This window comes from Macrotis lagotis, chromosome 2, assembly GCF_037893015.1.
Source record: "Macrotis lagotis isolate mMagLag1 chromosome 2, bilby.v1.9.chrom.fasta, whole genome shotgun sequence".
NCBI lineage: Eukaryota > Metazoa > Chordata > Mammalia > Peramelemorphia > Peramelidae > Macrotis > Macrotis lagotis.
The window spans coordinates 269598157-269608280 of NC_133659.1; the positions used below are offsets into that span (position 1 = coordinate 269598157).

The window sequence follows — 10124 nt, forward strand, 5'->3', positions numbered from 1 at the left end:
CTTTTATTGTATCTATAATTACTTGTTTCTTTTCCTATTTTTCCTCACAATCTCACCTTATTTACCCTATCTTTTGTCACTTCTCTGCTTTACTTCTACTCATTATCTTGTCTTCCTATTCCTTCACCTCCCCAACCCTTTAAATGTCCTTCCCTTAATCTCTCTCCAACCCTATCCTCTTGCCTTTATTTCTTTCTGAATTTAAAAGACATTTACATAATTATAGACACATATGTATATGAACAAATGAATATGTGCATACACACATATGTGTTTATGTGTGTGTATGTATGTAGGTGTGCATATGTGTATAAAAGATCATTGAGGGTAATGTTTCAACATTATATACCTTCCCCCCTACTACCTTCTTCTGTATCATTGTTCCTTTTATGCTTTATATGTATGAGATAATTATTTCTTTTACTGTAGTCATCAAGTTTAAATCATTCCATTCTACTCAGCTTAGACCATGTCTTTCTTTCAAACTACTGAAATTATGTCAATCATAAGATTATTGCTAATATTTTAACATATGAAAAGCAAACAATTTTACCCTGAGTCTTTTATAAATGATATTTAATACATAGCTTTTATTCCTTCTGCATGTTATATGTCAAATTTTTCCTGAAATTCTGGGATTTTTCAAAAACTATGAAAATGTTTAAGTTTGATATATGTCCTATACTTAACTTTGCTAGGTAAATTACCCTGATCTTAACCTCAAATCCTTTGTTCATGGAATATATTAATCCAGTACCTATGTTTCTTCAAATTAGTAATTGCTAGATCTTCTGTAATACTTATTTTAGCTCCATGATATTTAAATTGTTTTTCTTTTATTCTTATTTCCATTATTTTATCTTTGACATGGAAGATTTGAAATGGAGCTATGATATTCCTATAATTTTTTCTCCTGGGATCTTTATCAGGTGGTGATTGTTGTACTTTTATCTATTTTTACTTTGTCTATTTGTTCTATAACTTCAGGGCATTTCCTCCCAATAATTTCTTGTAATACTGTATCATGATCCTTTTTATAGTAAATTTCAAGTAGTCTGACTATTATATTATTTCTCCTTCATTACTTTTGAGATGAGATGTTTCCTTTTTCTTCTTTTTTCCCCACTTCTTTTGATTTTGCTTTATGATTTCTTGGTTTCTTAGAATATCATTAGCATCTCCTTGCTCAATTCTATTTTCAAGATATTTACTGTCTTAAGCTTTTGATTCTCTATTTCAAGTTGGTAGACTTTCTTTTCATAATTTTCTTTATTTTTTGAATTTATTCTATTTTTTTAAAAAGTTTTGGGGCAGCTAGGTAGCACAGTGGATAAAACACCAGCCCTGGAATCGGGAGTACCTGGGTTCAAATCTGGTCTCAGACACTTAATAATTACCTAGCTGGGTGGCCTTGGGCAAGCCACTTAACCCCATTTGCCTTGAAAAATCCTAAAAAAAAAAGTTTCGTTGATCATTCTCATTTTATTTTTAAAGTCTTTTTTGAGTTCTTTCAAGTACTCTTTTTTTTTTTTTTTTTGCTTAGGATCACTTGGCATTTCTCTTTTGAAAAAGGAGTGTCTTGGTTAGCATCCTAGTGGACGTGGTTTTGCAGTCTAACATACTGAAAGGTTGATGGCACTGTGAAGGATGAAACTGGTGAGGTTTTTGATGAAGTTTAGTCATGAAATTGTAATCACTGAATTGAAGAATGGAACAGAAGTGTGTGGAACAATCACAGATGTGATATCAATATGAATATACATCTTAAAGTTGAGAAAATGATCATCAAGAACAGACAGTCTGTGTGGTTCAAAACACTGAGAATAAGAGGAAATAAAATTTGGTACTTCTTCCTCTCAGACAGCTTATCTCTGGATACTTTACTTGTGGATGTGAAACCAAAATGAAATCTAAAATGTTGCAGGAAGAGGCCGAGGTCAGGAAAGAGGATGAGGATATGGTCTTGGCAGAAGAAAGGGGGGGCCCAGATGATAATTTCTTTCATGAATATTGTTATGGAATTCCATAATATCAGAATGTTTTTTGGTACAGGTTTTGTTTATGATGTCTATTTTTAATAAACACAAATGTGGAGAAAAAAAAGAAAAAGGAGTGACTTTTATCTCCATTATCTTGCTCTAAATATGAACCTAAGTTTTTCTTTAGAGTAGCCATCTACAGTTGACTTCTTTTTCATTGCTATTTCATTTTAATTAATCAATTGTTGTTTTGTTTTGTTTTATTTTTAGCAGATATTAATGCAATCAAATTGTAGTCCTGAGGTATAAGGAAAGTACTCCAAGGATCAGGTCCTTCTTACTGTTATTTTCTGAGATCTGTCTCATGAACTCTCCTCTCCATTGCTTACTCACAGCTAGTTCCCTCTCTCCCAAACCACATTGTCACACAAATGATCTTGTTCCTTGTGGTCCCTCTCTGTGGTTTCAAACCACAGCTGTCCCTCTTGCCTTAGAGGTAAAACCTGAGACTACTCTTTTGCAAGTGCTCAACAGGGTCCCTGTCCTTCACTACTGCATTCCCCAGGTGTGTACTATCTCCTTGACTGAGGCTGCCTCTTAACCCAATTGTTCCCAGGACTCCTTTTTTGTTGATTCTGATGATTTATCCTGAAGATGTTCCCACTTCATTCAGGCATAACCTTCATGCCTGGAGGTCCCGGTTCTTCTCAAATTGTTTTAGGAAGACAGCTATTTAACCTTGGATTTATTTCAGATGCTCTCAGCTAACTTTTTTTTGGTTTGTTTGTGTTTTAATGAAACTTGGAGGGTAAAAAGTTTTCTGATCCACTCCACCATCGTCCAAGAATTCTCTCACTAGCAAATTCAATAGTAGCTAAGAAAAATGAAGAAAAAATAAATGTGCATCAATTGAGGAACAGATAAACTTTGACACAGAAATGTAATGGAATATTATGCTTCCATAAGAAATGATGAACATGAACAATGCAAGAAAGACTGATAAATACTGATGTAGTATAAAGTAAACATTTGCAGGAAAAACGAAATAATGTACATGTTGAGTATAACAATTTATAGATATTGTTGTACAGGGAAGTACAAGGTTAACAACCCAAAATTGAATTCTGGGTAATTTAATTTCAAGCTCTGTCTGGAAAAAGAAATAGATAAGTGCATCTCTCTTCCTGCTTTGCAATGATAGACTACTGCAAGTAAGCAGTATCACATATATTGTCAGATAGCTTACATAATTTCTAGTTTTACTGAAATGATTTTTTTCTCCTTTCTCTTTATGATTTACACTGTTTTACCAGGGATGGTTTCCAAAACACCATCCCTTTAAAATTTTCAGTAAACCTCAGTAAATACTATTTACCTCCATTGAATGTAAAAGCCTTCAGGGTAATGAAATGCTTTGTTTTCTTGTATTTTTAATTCCAGCAATCAGTACAGTGTATGGAACATAATAAGGGCTTAATGAAAGTTCTATTAATCTCTCTCTCTCTCTTCTCTCTCTCTCTCTCTCTCTCTCTATCTATCTTATGGCAAGATGTAGAAGGAAGTGGGAAGTGATAGAATTTGCAATTTTCTCAAGAAATGTATCATTATGACAGAGAAAGACATAGGTATCTTACCATTTCATATAAAAAATTTATTAAACATTGATTAACTTTATAAGCTGTCAATTCTATATTGCCCACATTGATATTCAAGTAGACATTAAAAAAGGCTTGTACAGTTAATGAAATAGTTAAATTTATATACTTATGCTTTTCTAGTTATATATGAAACCAATGAATATGTGTGTATTCAAGTTGTTCATGATGGATTGTACATATGTGAATGTGATGAATCTAGCAAAGGATTGTAACCTTAAATAATTTCTAAGAATGTATGTATAAGATACATACACACACACACACACACACACACACACACACACACACACACACACACACACACAAACACACGAAGGGCTAGAGAGATAAAAGAATAGCCAAGCAGCCTTGGCTGGGCCATGGTCAGAGGAGACTGAGCTGGCCTTGAACTAGGGTCCAACCCAGGTTTTTATGTCTTGCCTCTCATCCAGAGGGCAAAAGGTGAACTCCCTTCCCCTATACTGGATTGGGAATTAGGTAGAGGATAAAGCCCAAGGAGATCAGTTATACAAATTTTACATTAAACAATGGTACTTAAGAATGGGGAGGGTCCCCACCCAAGATTACAATCATATCTGTTACAATCATAATTCTCTACTTCAAGTCAATTTCCATCTCCACCCAAATTCTTTCCTGTTATATTCAAATTCTCTTCATCTTCCCCTGCATCATACACATACATACACACACACACACACACACACACACACACACACGTGCATGTCTGTGACTGTGAGTATGTGTATGTGTGCTTACTGGATAGTGGATAGAGCTAGCCATTGAATTAGGAAGATTAGTATTCAAAATCTGCCTCTCACATAAAGCATAATAGACGTGACTCTTTGAACAATTCAATTAACTTTTTTTTTTGTTTTTTTTTTCCAATGAAAGATTTTATTTATTTTGAGTTTTACAAATTTGCCCCATTCTTGCTTCCCTCCTCCCACCCCCCAAAGAAGGCAGTCTGTTAGTCTTTACATTGCTTCCATGGTATATATTGATCTAAGTTGAATGTGATGAAGGAAAAATTATATCCTTAAGGAAGAAAACTAAAGTGTAAGAGACAGCAAAATTACATAAGATAGAGGGTTTTTTCCCTAAATTGAAGGTAATAGCCTTTGACCTTTGTTCAAACTCCACAATTCTTTCTCTGGATACACATGGTATTCTCCATCACAGATAACCCCAAATTGTCCCTGATTGTTGCACTGATGGAATAAGCAAGTCTATGAAGGATGATGATCACCCCCTGTTGCTATTAGGGTGTACAATGTTTTTCTGGTTCTGCTCTTCTCACTCGGTATCAGTTCATGCAAATCCTTCCATGCTTCCCTGAATTCCCATCCCCCTTCTTTCTTTCTTTTTTGGTTAATATGACTTTACTAAAAAATAGTAAAATATTCTTTTTTAAGAGTAAATATAATGTCCCCTCCCCTACAAAAATATATAACCTCATGAGAAATAAAGTAAAAGAAAGAGAAAAAAATGTATTTCAGTCTGTGTTCTGATACCATCTACTCTGTCTCAGGTGGATCATAATCTTTATCATAAGACCATCACAGAAGTTACTTCCATATTTTTACATAATTGTTGTTGATTGTAATTCCCTCCATCTATTCCTCCTCACTACCATATATTATATTTTCTCTTTCCTTTCACTCTATCCCTCTTCTAAAATGTGCTGTAGGGTAGCTAAGTGGCACAGTAGACAAAACACTGGCCCTGGGGCCAAGAGGCCCCAAGCCCACATACCACCCCAGAGACCCAGCAACCATCTGACCCATGGTCGCAGACAGGTTACCTAATGTCAGCACCTTGCAAAAAGTAAAAAAAGAAAATGTGTTATATCTGACTATTCTTTCCTATGATCTACTCTTTCCTCTATCACCCACATCCCCCCCTTCTACCTGTCCTCCTTCTCTCCTTTTTACTCTAGATGTCTATACCCTATTGAGTGTGTTTGCAGTTTCCTCTCTGAGCCATTTCTGATGAGAGTGAAGGTGCTCTCATTGCTCCTCACCTTCCCCCTTCTATGCCATTGCAAAAAGCTAATTGCAAAAAAAAAAATCTCTTTTGTATGAAGTATCTTTTTTTTTAAATAAGAGGAAATGCTTCTTGTATAGAAGATGAGATTTTAATTGGGTCTTATTTTTTAAAAGATTTTATATATTTTGAGTTTTACAATTCCCCCCCAATTATAATTCCCTCCCCCACCCTCTGCACAGAAGGCAATTTGCCAGTCTTTATATTCTTTCCATGGCAGATATTCATCCAAATTGAATGTTATGAGAGAGAAATCATATCCTTAAGGAAGAATAAAAATATAAGCGGTAACAAGATCAAACAATAAGATATCAGGGTTTTTTTTTTTCCTAAATTAAAAGTAATGGTCCTTAGTCTTTGTTCAAACTCCACAGTTCTTTCTCTGGATGCAGATGGTATTCTCCATTGCAGACAGCCCCAAATTGTCCCTGATTGTTGGAAAGAGTATGTCCATCAAGGCTGATTATCAACCCCATGTTGCTGTTCTAGTGTACAGTGTTTTTCTGGTTCTGATCATCTTGCTCAGTATCAGTTAATGCAGTTCCCTCTAGGCTTCCCTGAATTCCTGTATCTCCTGGTTTCTAATAGAACAATAGTATTCCATGACATAAATATACCAGAGTTTGCTAAGCCACTCTCCAGTTGAAGGACATTTACTGGATTTCCAATTCTTTGGAATCACAAACAGGGATGCTATGAATACTTTTGTACAAATGATGTTTTTGCCCTTTTTCTTCATCTCTTGAGGATATAGACCCAGTAGTGGTATTACTGGATCAAGGGGTATGCACATTTTTGTTTCCCTTTGGACATAGTTTCAGACAGCTCTCCAGAAAGGTCAGATGAGTTTGCAGCTCCACCAATGATGCATTAGAGTACCAGATTTCCCAAAACCCTTCCACCAATGATCATTGTCCTTTGTGGTCATACTGTCCAGTCTGATAGGTATGATGTGTTACCTCAGATAAACTTTAAGGTGTATTTCTCTAATAAGTAATGATTTAGAATTTCTCATATGACTCTGGATTGCTTTGATCTCCTCATCTGGGAACTGCTTTTGCATATCCTTTGACCATTTGTCAATTGGGGAATGGCTTTTTTAAAAAATTGACTCAGTTCTCTGTATAGTTTAGAAATGACTCCTATGTCAGAAATACTAGTTGTAAAAATTATTTCCCAGTTTACTACAGTTCTTTTGATATGGGTTACAGTGGTTTTGTCTGTGCAAATGCTTTTTAATTTAATGTAATCAAAATCAGTTTGTTTTTAGTGATGTTCTCCATCTCTTCCTTGGTCATAAACTGATTCCCTTTCCATAGATCATACAGGTAAGCAACTGCTTAATCTTCTAGTTTGCTTATAATATTATTTTTTATGTCTAAATCTTGTACCATTTGGATCTTATCTTGGCATAGTGTGTGAGGTGTTGATCTAATCTAAGTTTCTTCTGTATTAAATTCCAATTTTCACAGCATGTCTTATTGATGAGGGAGTTTTTATCCCAATAGCTGGTCTCAGGGTTTATCAAACAGGAGATTACTATAATCATTTCCTGCTATTGCACCTAGTCTGTTTCACTGGTCCACCACTCTTTTTCTTAGCCAATACCAGACAGTTTTGATAACTGATGCTTTATAATGTAATTTTAGATCTGGTAGGACTTTCTAAGTCACCTTCTTTTGCACTATTTTTTCATTGAATCCCTAGAAATTCTTGACTTTTTATTTTTTCCATGAGTTTACTTACAACTATTTCTAACTCATTACAGTAATTTTTATGGAATTTTGATTGGTAGGGCACTAAACAGGTAATTTGGTAGCATTGTCATTTTTATCATATTAGCTTGACCTATCCATGAGCAGTTGATGTTTGCCCAATTATTTAAATCTGACTTTATTTGTGTTAGAAGTGTTTTGTAATTGTTTTAAAAAATTTTTCTGAGTCTCCCTTGGCAAATAGACTCCCAGATATTTTATATTGTCTGTGTTTACTTTGGATGGGATTTCTCTTTCTAGCTCTTCCTGATGTATCTTGCTAGTCATATATAGAAAAGTTGAGGATTTGTGAGGGTTCCTTTTAAACTTTGCTAAACTTGCTAATTGTTTCCTGTAATTTTTTGGAGGATTTCTTGGTATTTTCTAGATAAACCATCATGTCATCTGCAAAGAGTGAGAGTTTTGTTTCCTCCTTCCCTATTCTAATTCCTTCAGTTTTTTTTCTTCTCTTATTGCTGAAGCTAACATTCCTAATAAAATATTGAATAGTAGTGGTGATAATGGGCATCCTTGTTTCACCCCTTATCTTATTGGGAATGTCTCTAGCTTCCCTCCATTGAATATAATGCTTGTTGATGGTTTCAGATAGAAACTGTTTATTATTCTAAGGAATAGTCCATTTGTTCCTACATTCTCTAGTGTTTTTAGTAGGAATGGGTACGATATTTTTTCAAAAATTTTTCAGTATATCATATAATCATATAATTTGGTAATCATATAATTTCTTATAGGTTTGATATTATTGATATAATTAATTAATTATACTATATAATTATATATACTATATAATTATATACTATATAATTATAATTAATTATACTAACAGTTTTCCTAATATTGATCCAACCCTGCATTCCTAGGATAAATTCTACTTGGCCAAAATGAATTATCCTAGTGATAACTAGTTGTAATCATTCTGCTAAGGTTTTATTTAAGAATTTTGCATCTATATTCATCAGGGAGATTGGTCTATAATTTTCTTTCTCTGTTTTAAATCTTCCTCCTTTAGGTATCAGCACCATATTGATGTCATAGAAAGAGTTAGGCAGAGTTCTGTCTTCACCTATTTTTCAAAAGAGTTTTTATAGATTTGGAACCAATTGTTTCTTAAATTTTTGCTAGAATTCATTTGTGAATCCATCAGGCCCTGGAGATGTTTTTTCAGGGAGTTCAGTGATGACTTGTTGAATATATTTTTCTGAGATAGGGTTGCTTGAGTAGTTAATCTCCTCCTCTATATTTTTGTAAATATTCATCTATTTCACTTAGATTGTCAAATTTTTTGGCATAGAGCTGGGCAAAATAATTCTGAATTATTACTTTAATTTCCTACTCATTAGTGTTTAGTTCACCATTTTCATTTATGATACTAGCAATTTGGTTTTCTTTCTTTTTAATCAGATTGATCAGAGGTTTATCAAATTTTATTGGTCATTTCATAAAGTCATCTCTGTTTTATTTATTAATTCAATAGTTTTTTTTGCTTTTGCTTTTATTAATTTCTCCTTTAATTTTTGGAATTTCTAATTTGGTATTTAAATGGGTTTTTAATTTGTCCTTTCTCTAACTTTTTTTAGTTGCATATTTAGTTTGTTGATTTTCTTTTTCTCTAATTTATTCATGTAATCATTTAAAGATATAATATATCCCCTGACAGCCATTTTGAGAGAATTCCCTAGGTTTTGGTATGTTGTGTTAAAAATATGGAATGCTTCATGAATTTGCATGTCATCCATGCATAGGGACCATGCTAATGTTCTCTCTATCATTCCAATTTTAGTATATGGCCTGCTGAAGTGAGAACTTTATATATAAAATATCTTAACCTATTCCACCTCTCCTTTCTCTTACTCCCTGTACATTTTCCTTTAAGCCATTGAGTCCATTTTTAGAATATATTATATCTTCAAATTCAGCTTTCTCCTGTGCTTCATATATAAAAACCCTTCTTCATGCTCTATTAAATTAGAAGGTCCATATGATTATTTTCAGTATCATTTTTCTATGCAGGAATACATGGAGTTCATCCTCATTTACGTCCCTCATAATATATGGTTCTCCTCCATTCTCTATGCTTCACCTGAATCCTGTACTTGAAGGTCAAACTTTCTATTCAGTTCTGGTCATTTCAACAGGAAAATTTGAAATTCCTCTGTTTCATTGAAAATCTATCTTTTCCTCTGGAAGAGGATGTTCAGTTTTTCTAAGTAGTTGATTTTCAGTTGCATTCCAAGATTTTTTTGCCTTCCAGAATATTGTATCCAAAGCCCTATGAGACCTTATGGAGTTGCTTCTTAATCTTGTGTGATCCTGACTGCAGCTCCACAATATTTGAAGTGTGTCCTTCTGGCTGTTTGTATATTTTTTCTTTGACTTGGGGGTTCTGGAACTTGGGTATAACATTTCTGGGAGTTGTTTTGTTTTGGATCTCTTTCTCCCTCATATTTTCCCCCTCTCCTCCAATCTCCATGCTTCATTTGATTCCTGTGTCTGAAGATGAAACCTTCTGTTCAGCTCTGGCCATTCCAACAGGAACATTTGAAATTTCCCTGGTTCATTGAAAGTCCATCTTCTTTTTCCCTGGAAGAGGACATTCAGCCTTGCTGGGTAGTTCATTCTTGGGTGCATTCTAAGCTCTTTTGCCTTCCGGTATATTATATTCCAAGCCC

At 34.1% G+C, this 10124-nt stretch overlaps 1 non-coding gene and 1 pseudogene across 1 annotated transcript; one reads left to right on the plus strand and one right to left on the minus strand.

Moving 5' to 3' along the window:
• Positions 1 to 1647: 1647 nt before the first annotated feature.
• On the plus strand, positions 1648 to 1992 carry LOC141511690 (small nuclear ribonucleoprotein Sm D1-like; annotated as a pseudogene).
• A 7160-nt stretch (positions 1993 to 9152) lies between these two features.
• Positions 9153 to 9259, minus strand: LOC141515684 (U6 spliceosomal RNA). The gene has a single exon (XR_012476442.1). It is a non-coding gene; the product is annotated as a U6 spliceosomal RNA (small nuclear RNA).
• Positions 9260 to 10124: the final 865 nt, after the last annotated feature.